This window comes from Hemiscyllium ocellatum, chromosome 5 (assembly GCF_020745735.1).
Source record: "Hemiscyllium ocellatum isolate sHemOce1 chromosome 5, sHemOce1.pat.X.cur, whole genome shotgun sequence".
NCBI lineage: Eukaryota > Metazoa > Chordata > Chondrichthyes > Orectolobiformes > Hemiscylliidae > Hemiscyllium > Hemiscyllium ocellatum.
This window is the reverse complement of record NC_083405.1, coordinates 102,077,673-102,089,700: the sequence shown is the minus strand read 5'-3', so window position 1 is coordinate 102,089,700 and position 12,028 is coordinate 102,077,673. Positions and strand designations below refer to the sequence as shown.

General features: G+C 41.2%; 1 protein-coding gene across 1 annotated transcript in view; it reads right to left on the bottom strand.

Moving 5' to 3' along the window:
• The window catches only part of jcada (junctional cadherin 5 associated a), a 184,333-nt gene that overhangs the window by 31,864 nt on the left and 140,441 nt on the right, over positions 1-12,028 (bottom strand). The window lies entirely within an intron of this gene.

Here is a 12,028-nt window from a genome sequence, read left to right as displayed (position 1 = left end):
TATGCAAATGTTGCTGAATGCAAGTTTAACATTTGCAATGGATACATTTGAATCCACAGAGTTAGTATTTTGAAGTCAAACTTCAGTTGGATCCAATGAGCAGACAGTTATTTCAGGAGTTCCTCTTCACTAATAAACATGGAGTAGGGCGGACCTGAAGCCACTCTTCGTTGAAAAGAGTAAAGTGCTTTGATGGGCAACATGCCAGCGATTCTGCAGCAGTACACCATAGTTATCCTGACATCTGGAATACACCTGATCATGAAAAACGGAAAGAAGACAGAAAATAATACAATTGTTTTGTGGGGACTCAGCAGTAATGTCAGCAGCAAGTCCAGGTAATCACCCGCACTTCCACTGAAAGGGCGGGTCAAATAGTATTGATGAATCAAGCTGATGTTTGTGAAATGTGTCTTTCTGCTTGGTCATAAACTTCTCCGAGGTTTCTGGCTGATCTCAATCAAAATTGGTAGATGTTACCTTGGATCGAAAGGCATGATATGGGAAGATTGACATCTAACAACCTAAGCAACCAAAAGGCTTTCAACTTCTGGTTGGGGATCCTGTAGCTCTTCCTAGACTGTATCTGCACTGACAGTACAACTCAGAAACGACCATAACCACACGTTCCAAATTTACATAATAAATCATAAAAATTTACCTTCAGTCCTCCTTCATTTGTTTTTTTTGCATATACATTTGTATTATATAATTTATATTCTGAAACAAGATATGTTGTTACTTGGAAAGGGAAAGTGGCAGGCAGCATGAACAAACAGAAGTAATAGAGGGGCTAAAGAAAAAAAGGCATTAAATTGACAAAATCTAAAAGGCCACAGATAGTGAAAAAGAAAGTGTAGAGGGCAGAGTAAGAATGTGAGAAGTTGACTGAGAGCCACAGAATGCAAGAACTACCAGAGCTACAAGAAAGAGACTATGTCCTCCTTAAAGAGGTTCGCAACTTTGGTCCTCATCATAGAAGCTGAGTCAGATTCAAAATGTACGGGCAGTAAATCAGAGATACATGAATATTGTGGTGAAAAAAGTGGAAAGGACCCACTTTCAGTGTTATACAAAAACAAGTTGTAACCTTTAAATGAACCTCCAACCCATTAAATGTTATTCTTATGGAAATTACAAAAAAAAATCAAAACATGACTTGAAAACATATAACAGCTGAATAGGATCACCATAAACTAAATCACTTCACCTTAATACAAGAAGAACAACTTCCTATGTGGTCTATCTGAAAACTTTAATGTTTCAACAAACATTGAAAATGCAGATGGTGACATTGAAAACAAAGTCATTGATAGTTCAGTTTCACTTTGATGATGGTGATGTGAAATTCAGAGCATGAGCCAACTCTGAGACATTAGGAGTAGATATAAATTTTGGTGCTGACAATTTTAAGAGTGAAAGTGTGGGAGGTAGAGAATAATTAGTAGAAATCATACCGTAAAATTTGAGAGTCAAATTAAACTAGAGTTGAGACAAGTAAATCAAGTGCAAACAAACAAATTGTGAAAAAAAATCTTTTGCCAAATGTTTATTAGTATAACAACTTTGTGTGAGTTTAGGTGTTTTATTTTTGTCAAATTAAAATAGTTATGAAATTGATTATGCAGGAGAAAATAATTATGTGTGATGATAAAGGAAAATATTAGATACAAACAATTCTTCAAATAAATTACTCTATTAAAAAATCCTGTGGTCGAATTTTCAGCTCTATTGACTAGCTCATTCAGTCACTATGTCCACAGAATGAATAAATGTTGTTCTGCTATAATGTGCATTTTATTAACATGAATTCGCTGTAACACAATTGCCGAATTGGAAATGCTGTTCTAAAGCGCAAACTTTTAAAATGTGTGTTGATTGTCACGCGATCACATGACAAGGCTTTAAGTGTTGTTTCTAAATTGTGATTTTTCAATAATGCGGGGTTGCACAAGAACACAGCCATCACATTATAGAAGAACTACCTGTATCTCCATTTACTAATTCATAAAAAAATCTCTTCATCTTATCTTCTAAAATGTTAATGTTAACTTTCAGTCCTTTACTGTTCAGACCATGGGTGAATAATCCAGCCTGTTTACAGATAAAAGTGCCCTGCTTTTATTTGCAGCACCACAGAAGAGACTGTGAGTAGTTATAAACAGCAGTAAGGGTTTTGTTCATTCGGTTTTAATTTGTTTGTGGGATGTGGCATCACTGGCTGTGCCAGAAAGTTAGACTACACTCTGAGTTACTCTGGAGAAGGTGGTGGGGAGCTGCTGACTCAAACTGCTGCAGTCTTTCGAATATAGGGACACACACAGTGCTATTAGGAAGTAAGATCCAACATTTTGATCTTGTGGTAGTAGAGGAATACTGATATATTTCCAAGTCAGGATGGTGCGTGAATTGAAGGAGAACTTGCGATGGTGCTGATTTTATACATTTGCTCCCCTTGTCTTTTCAGGTGGATGAGATTGCAGGTTTGGTAGGTTCTGTTGCAGGAGTCTTGGCATGTTACTCCTGTGAACCTGATAGTTGGTGTACATTGCTGCCACGAACTGCACACACATTGCACTGAGAGGGCCATCTTACTACTGCAAAATTCATCAACAGGAAGGGAGACTTTCCATTAATGCTCATGTGATCTCTGAGCCATTTGCTGGAGATATATGCCCAATCTCCTGGTAGCTGCCATGAATCCTCAAACCTGGAACACCTGGAACAATGTATCTAGATTAGATTACTTACAGTGTGGAAACAGGCCCTTCGGCCCACCAAGTCCACCCTCCGAACAGGGACCCACCCAGACCCATTTCCCTATATTTACCCCTTCACCTAATACTACGGGCAATTTAGCATGGCCCATTCCCCTATCTGCACATCTTTGGATTGTGGGAGGAAACCAGAGCATCCGGAGGAAACCCACACAGACACGGGAAGAATGTGCAAACTCCACACAGACATTTACCTGAGGCGGGAATTGAACCCGGGTCTCTGGTGCTGTGCCACCGTGCCGCCCCTGATGCATTGCGTACCATTTACCTCCCAAAGCAATGTACTGAGGGAGTAAGGGCTACCCACTGACACCATGGGTCATGACCCCATTACACAAGTACCTGACTGATGCAAAATGCAGATACACTGCCGCCCAGGCATCGACCAGGGTCATGGTGGACAAGAGCATAGGACTGATGAAGATGCAGTTCCACTGCTTGGACCAGGCTGTGGCGTAAATCTCCAACATGTTCCGAAGAGTCTGTGCTGCTTCATCGTGGTATGCTGGGTTGAGTACAATCTGAGCAGGCAACATGTCAAATGCTGAGAAACAGAGGAGACAGGAGCAGTCTCCGAAGGAGAATGAGGAGGACAAGGGGAAGAATGACAAAGCTGCCTTTGTGGATGACCAAGCCATCCTCCAGACAGCCGTTTCTAACAGATGACAACTGGGTGCAGCAGACATTTGAGGATTGAACAATATTCTTTGGTCATGATGTGGAAATGTGGTTTAATTGTTGGCGCTAACTTCAGCCTTTTCTTGGTTTCGTTTGCGTTTGCTTTTGCTTTCTGTAAATAAAAACTCATGTTTGATATTGTCTGATTGCTTGTATGTAGCTAATATTCCCCGACTGGCTGAAGCTGAAAATGTGTTGCTGGAAAAGTGCAGCAGGTCAGGCAGCATCCAAGGAGCAGGAGAATCGACGTTTCGGGCATGAGCCCTTCTTCAGGAACCGACTGGATGAAGACAAGTCAGAGATCTGCAGTGGGCACAGGGGACAAGGTAGTACGGGGTTACAGTGTTCACACAGGATATAGCAATGTCAAGGTAAAGTTTGTGGCCTGGTGCCAACACAGGGTCTAGTGCGAGGGCACAAAGTGGCATGTGTGAAGGAGGGTCAGTCATGCCAGCTATGTGCCACCAGTAGGTGTCATGATGTTACTGGTGAGGGGCAATGCCAGATTGCCAACACTTGTCTGAATGCACAGAGCCTTTCAAAGATGGCATGAGCTTAAGAAATGCCAGAGTTTTGGTGGGTATCTGCTGAGTGGCAGGTTGTTCTGGGAATGGCATGTAGTAAAACCGGGCTAAAATCAGATGTGATGGATACCATGGGGGTAGGGTAGGTAGTTAATGTGATGAATTTAGGAAAATAAGGTGAGAAAATTCATTTGGCTTCATGGTAGCAGTCCTTCCAAAGAACTGGACACAACTTGGTCTTAGCCCAAAAAATGTAAAATTTAGCCCTGTGTTACTTTTCGGGGCAGTGAGGTGGACACATCATGATAGTGTGATACCAGGAGTGTTTGCGTTAAGGAAAGTCTGTCTAATGACTGTCTTTAGATTGGTCTAGCTGCTGTTGTCATACACCTGTGAATGCACTGCACAGGGACAACCAGACGTCTGGAAACAAGAAGCATCTTGTTTAATGTAATTTAAATATTTTGCTAATTAACCTGTTCAGAGATATTATTATACACTTCCGGAAGCAGGTGAGACTTGAACCCAGGCCTCCTGGCTCAGAGATAGGGACACTATAACTGCACCATAAGAATCCTTTATCTAGGTGTTTAATTGGCTAAATACATATTTGTGAAGGTAGAAGACAGTGGGTGGTGGTGGAGGATTGTTTTTCAGACTGGAGGCCTGTGACCAGTGGAGTGCCACAAGGATTGGTGCTGGGTCCACTACTTTTCATCATTTATATAAATGATATGGATGTGAGCATAAGAGGCATAGTTCGTATGTTTGCAGATGACACCAAAATTGGAGGTGTAATGGACTGCGAAGAAGGTTACCTCAGATTACAATGGGATCTTGATCAGATGGGCCAATGGGCTGAGACGTGGCAGATGGAGTTTAATTTAGATAAATGTGAGGTACTGCATTTTGGGAAAGCAAATCTTAGCAGTACTTATACACTTAATGGTAACATTGCTGAACAAAGAGACCTTGGAGTGCAGGTTCATAGCTCCTTTAAAGTGGAGTTGCAGGTAAATGGGATAGTGAAGAGGGCATTTGGTATGCTTTCCTTTATTGGTCAGACTATTGAGTACAGAAGTTGGGAGGTCATGTTGTGGCTATACAGGGCATTGGTTAGGCCACTGTTGGAATATTGTGTGGAATTCTGGTCTCCTTCCTATCGGAAAGATGTTTTGATACTTGAAAAGGTTCAGAAAAGATTTGCATGGATGTTGCCAGGGTTGGAGGATTTGAGCTATAGGGAGAGGCTGAATGGGCTGGGGCTGTTTTCCCTGGAGCGTCAGAGGGTGAGGGCTGACCTTATAGAGGTTTATAAAATCATGAGGGGCATGGATAGGATAAATAGACAAAGTCTTTTCCCTGGGTGGAGGAGTCCAGAACTAGAGGGCATAGGTTTCGGGTGAGAGGGGAAAGGTATAAAAGAGACATAAGGGGAAACATTTTCATGCAGAGGGTGGTACGTGTATAGAATGTGCTGCCAGAGGAAGTGGTGGAGGCTGGTACAATTGCAACATCCATAAGGCATTTGGATGGGTAGATGAATAGGAAGGGTTTGGAGGGATATGTACCGGGTGCTGGCAAATGGGACTAGATTGGATTGGGATAGCTGGTCGGGACAAGTTGGACCGAAGGGTCTGTTTCTGTGCTGTACACCTCTATGACTTTATGAGACCTTGTGAAGTATACAGTGGCTCAATTATTAGTATATTTCCTAAGGGAGTTGACACTGCCTTAGAAATATTCAAAGACTCTGCTTCCACTGCCTTTTAGAGGGAGAGATTTTCAAAGTGCTAGTCTGCTCAGAGATAAAAAACATTCTTATTATTTACTCTACATGGACAATCCTTTATTGTGTAACAGTCACCCCTCATTCCACATTCCTACTTGAGTAAACATCCATTCTACAACCTCGGGATCTTATATGTTTTACTCAAGTTGTCTCTTACTCTTCAAAGCTTCAGTGGTTTCAAGCCTATCTTAATCTGCCCAACATCTCTTCAGAAGACAACTTGTACTTTCTAGGCATTAGTCTAATAAATTTTAACTAAACTTTTCTGCTCAAGTCATCTTATAAAATCTATTAGTCTTCCTAATTACTTGCTGTACATACACAGTAAACCTTTCTGATTCGGGCACCAGGACATCATCCTGATCTCTTTGCATTCTCTCACACCATTTAGATAAATGTTTTTAATCTTCCTGCTGAAATAGACAATCTCACATTTTCCCACATTACACTCCTTTTGCCATATCTTTGGCCACTTACTTATTCCTCCTTGTTTCTTTGTAGCCTCCTCATATCTTCTTCATTTATTTTGTTTGTGTTGTTGGCAACTTAGGCAACAGTACATTTCTTCCTTAAGGAACAGAATCATTCAATTGTTACGATGTAGAGGAAGGCCATTCAGTCCATCATGTACATTCTCATGTACATGCAGCCCATCATGTCTGCATCCATTCTCTGAGCATTTTAACTTAGTTCCAATGTCAACCTTACCTGACAACCCTCCATACTGTTCCTATTTAAATAATCCGATCCCTATTGAATGCCTCAAATGAATCTTTGTCCACCATAAATCCATGCAATGCATTCCACGCCCAAACAGTATTTGCTTCTCTTGCAAATCACTTTAAGACTGCCCTCTGGTTCTCGATCTTTTTGCAAGTAGGAAGAATTTCTCCAATCCTACTCTGTCAAGAACCCTCATGATTTTGAAATCTTCTATTAAATCTCCTGTTAATCTTAATCGTATCAAGGAAAACAGTCCCATTTTTTTCCAATCTTCATTCATTACTAAATTGTCTCAACCCTGAAATCATTCTCATGTACACCTTTTGCACTCCCCCCACTGTATTCCTCTAGTATGGTGCCCCAAAAACTGTAAGCAATACTCCAGCTGAGGTCCAACCAGGGTGTTGTTTCACCTCGTAAGGATTAAAGATCGCAGTCAGAGTTTCAGCTATCTCTATATGCTTCCCACCTCTTCCATTTTCATGCTACATCCCATCCTGATTGGGTGGTTAGTGACTAAATAGAGGAAGCAACATGCTGTTGATCAGGCTAAACAATTCTCAAGCAATGGATCAGTTTAAAGTTCTGTAATGTTGCTTTGCTAAGAGGTGAAGATGTAGTGGATAATTAAACCATAACTCTGAGAAAGAATACAGTGTACAGTCTATTCTCAACAAAAGCAGAACCCAGTGGGTGAAGCATTCTTAACCTCTTCAGTAAGAAGTGATGAGTAGATGATCCATCTCAACTTCCTTCTGAAGTCTCAACAGATGCTAGTCTTCTGGTAATACAATGCGATACCAATCAATGGCTGCACACGTTGGATATATTAAAGGTTATGAGCATTGAAAACATCCTGGCTGTAGTACTGAAGAAAACTGGTTGCTGGTACAACACCGGCATCTACCCAAAAAAGCAGCATATTTACTGGATATGTCCAGTCCACAAAATGCAGGATAAATCCAGCTTGACAGTTGTGACTTAATGGAATACTCTCAAACATCAGTAAAGTGATGAAGCGTGCTATTGATAGTACTATCAAATGGCATTAATTCAGTAACAACCTATTCATCAATGCTCAGACTGGGGTCCATGGGGGCCACGTAACTTCAAATCTCATTGTGGTCTTGGTCCATACATGGATTTTAAAAAAAGCACTCTACAGAGGTGAGCTGAGAGAGTCACCCTTGACCTTTTTCATAGTTCCAGATTTTATAAGCTGGCTATGTTTAAATTCTCTCTTTCAATTTAAGGTGAAACAGAATGCTGTACTTGGCAGATGGGGTGGCCATGATAATTCTGCCCAGAGTCAAGCACGTGTGACTCGGTTGTCAAGTGGAAAGAAGTTCAACCAAAATGGACAGAAAATTAAGTACCAATTTTCACACCATCCAGCTCTTATTAAGTCTTCTTTGTGCACTTTCCATGGCAATAGCTTTATTTCTAAAATAAGGTCCCCAAATGTATATACATTGTGAGTTACATTCATTCATACCTGGGGGAAGTGATGATCCAATGGTATTATTGCTGGACTGTTAATCCAGAGACCCAGGTAATATTCTGGGGACTCAGGTTTTAGTTTTGCTATGGCAGTTGGTGGAATTTGAAATTAACAAAAATCTAGAATTAAGAGTCCAATTCTGACTGTGAAACCATTGTTGATTGTCAGAAAAACCCATATGATTCACTAATGCTCTTTAACAGTCATCCTTATCTGCACTACATATGACCCCACACCCAATATGGTTGACTCTTAGCTGCCTTCTGGGCTGAGCAATAAACGCTGGCTTGGCCAGTGATGCCCTCATTTCCAGGAAGGAATAATAAACCAGATCAGTGTATTATTTCAGTGTGCGAAAGATGATGTCCCTCTTCTTACTTTGATCCACAGGTCTCACTATGACAATTTACGCAGGCTAAAGGTGGCCCTGGACGCAACTTACCTCCCTAGGTCAAACTAATTTGGCAACAGTTGGGCCCAAAAGGAGCAACTGGGGAAGGAGAACAGGCTTGGATCACAGCAGGCTGTCGTTTCAGGGAACCAGGAAGAATATTCCTGCACTTTCCCAAATATACATTAAAAATACCTTTTCTGAACAGCCTTCCATGGTCCCTTTAAGAAGCATAATTAATTGAAGACCTGGATATATACGTGTTGGAGCTCCAACAGATTTTATTACATTCAGGAGTCCACATCTCTAATGGACGTGGGAGCTGCATGAGTACTTATTTCAGGCAGCTGTCAGGAACCACCAAAAGAAAAAATGGCCTGGACCAATTTACCAGTATCTCTAAGAGCAGTGCAGATTGAGAACAGGCCTCAGTGCTGGTAGAACATGTACAACACTGTTAAATTTGGTCCCAATATTGTAATTGCTCGCTCATCAATGATTCAACATGTTTAAATAAATATTATTGAGATCATCATTGAACCACTACAGGTCATTCAGCCCACTGAGTCCACACCAGCCCTCTAAAGAGCGTCCACCCAAAGACCAGCCAGACCCTTCCCCCTACCCCGTAACCCTGCATTTCCATGGCTAATCCACCTAGACTGCACATCCTGGGACACCACGTGCAATTTAGCATGGCCAATCCACATAACCTGCACATCTTTGGCCTGTGGGAGGAAACAGGTACACCCGCAGGATTCCACGCAGACATGGGGAGAATGTGCAAACTCCACACAGTCAGGGTGAAATCACACCCGGGTCCCTGGCACTGTAAGGCAGCAGTGCTAACCACTGAGCCATCGTGCCACCCCACAGTTGATGATGTCATGTTAACTAAGCTGACAGAGTGATGACAAGCACAAAGATAAGCCGAACAGCCAACATCTACCTTCTTAACACCGCTGATATGTGGACACACATGCATACACATTCTCCTTGATCAAGAATTGCATATTTAGAGGCTGAAACATCATTTTGAGTATTGGGTGAGTCACGATTCCAGTCAAATCCCAGGAGTTTCTAAATTAATTTCCTCTAGCAGTGCCATTACTGTGATAATATTGTATAAGAGGTCTGTGAAGCTGTGGCAATGGCATTTGCCCACAGTATTTGAGGGATTGCCCAGATTAAACAGTAATTAAATCAAACAGGAAACAAAAGCAAAATACTATGGTTGTTGGGAATCTGAAGTAAAAACAGAAAGTACAGGAGAACCTCAGCAGCTCTGGCAGGATCTGTGAAGACAGAAACAGAGTTAATATTTCGAGTTCAATTTTACTCTTCTTCAGAGTTATAGGTGAGGAAGAGTAATATTGGACTTGAAACAGCTGTTTCTTGCTCATCAGGCGCTGCCTGACTTGCTGAGCTTCTCCAGCACTGTCTTGTTTATTAAATAAATTGGCCACCTATGTTGACAATGGCATTTGTAAGACTGGGATAAAAATGAGATTCTCATTAAATTGTAATGAAGTCGTACTTCATGCATGTATCCATCACATTTTAATCACAAATAAAAGCAAAGTTAAAGTTAGAAATCCCATTTGAATTTGCAGTGAAATAGAACCCCAAAATAAACAGGAGTGAACGCCAAGTAGTTTTTCAATATATTCCTACTTTGCAAATGTGATATTCAAATGGGAAACTAATGTTCTATGCTTCGTACAAATATCTCATACACCCACGTTTCATATGAATTGTACAACACTACCTTGGCATTACTGAATAGTCTGCAACGTTTGTATATTGTCTTTCTCATATTAGCTGAAATAATATAGCAACATAAAAGAAAAACAGATTGCAATTAACCTCAGCACCACTGAGCACACAGACTGTACATCACCTTCTCCGGTGTCAGTCAGTGGTTTCAAACCCACTCCCTGATATAAAGGGAGGTCTGTGCACCATGTCAGCAAGACTATTCTGCACAATCTCTTCAAAATCGCTTCTTACCTCAAGCAAATCATCTGCTTTGGGCTGCTAACTAGAGAAAGACAAGAGTCTGGAACAACAACCAAAAAAAATAAAGTGTCAGTCTGACTGGTTCTGTTTACAAGAGAACTGAACCGAACTGAAACAAACAATAAGAGTGCTTGGAGACGTCATGCCTTGATGCACTGTGGAGAAATATAGCTCATAGCCTTGCACCTGGAAAGCTCCCTTCCCCCTTCTCCCCCATTCCCCCTTCCCAGCCGTACCTTCTTCCTTCTGGGTGGGATTTTATTGCTGCGAGCAGACTGCTCTGTGCTTAAGCTGTGTTATACAACTTCCCACAGAATTTTGGCTCAGAAATCAGACAGACGTTGAAAAAAAATACTTGGAGCAAGTTTTATCCATAAGTAAAATTAATAGCTAGAATAACAACGTTACAATTGCTGCACTTGCAGATTCAATGACCTTCTCTTTGGCCAGGGTTCTTTCAAACATTATCTTAATGCTGCGCTCATTTCTTTTTCCTCTCTCCAAGTGATTTTTCAAATTCCAGGCATGGGTTCTGCTGATCTGTTAAATCCAGTTCCCCAGTATCCTAACATTATCCTGAGGTTGACAGGAGCTCCCAGGCTCCAAACAGAAAAGAGTCCATGCAGCTGAGGAGGAAACATAGTGCCAGGGTGGTCTGAACAGATACAAGTGAAAAATAAACTAGCAACAGCAGAACTAATAGTTTAGATGTGGAAGGTAAACAATGTGTAGATAGAACATAACGCCTTAGGCAGTGACCTCTCTTGGAATATAATAGATTGGCCCTTTGTAAGACAGCCTTGTTATAATGGGATATGAGAGACTTCAGTAAATTCAGTACCTAGCCAGTCACAGCAGAGCTACTAAAAGGCTCAGTATTTGGCAAAACATTTGGCCAATACCTTCTCTTTGGGCCTTATTTCAAAGTTAGACATACCAGAATTTGGGAAAAGGGAATTGAAAAGCTACTTTTCCGAGACCATTTGGCTCAATGCTTCCCAACATTTTGCTGCTGTGATCCCACTTAGAGGCTTGAAGTAGGCATCCCCCCTCATGACAGTGGGTAGTGATTGGAAGGCTGGAGGGGTTTGGTTTTGTGGTCGGGGGCTTGTTACAATGGGAGCATAGCTGTTAAAACGCAGCCAGAGCTCCATGCTGGCCACCGGTCTCCCAGAGTTCACAAACCCAACATTTCAGCTCATGACCCCCGTTCACTTTTAGAAGCCCTCATTAATTAGTAAGTTGCAAAAAGGAAAAGCTAGAAATGTAGGATCAAAGTGCCCAGAAAACTCCTATCTTGCAGACAGGACAAAAAGATCCTGGCATAAATCAATCACTTACAAAACACTATATTAAAGCATATAATTTTTAGAGGTTGGTGGAAAAAGAGGGAAAGATATACTCTGTAAAAATTATACACTCAAACTTACCCAGTCTGCAAATTGCGAACACCAATCATCCAGAAATGTTTTGAGCAGATCTAAGAAAGTCACAGCGTAATTTTATACGGTATATTAAAGTGGAAACATAGAAGACGCAGTATGTGGATAAGTAAAACAACTGTTAAGACTACTTGATAATGTTTTATAACTGTTTTCAGGTGTATGTATATGTTTTTAATTT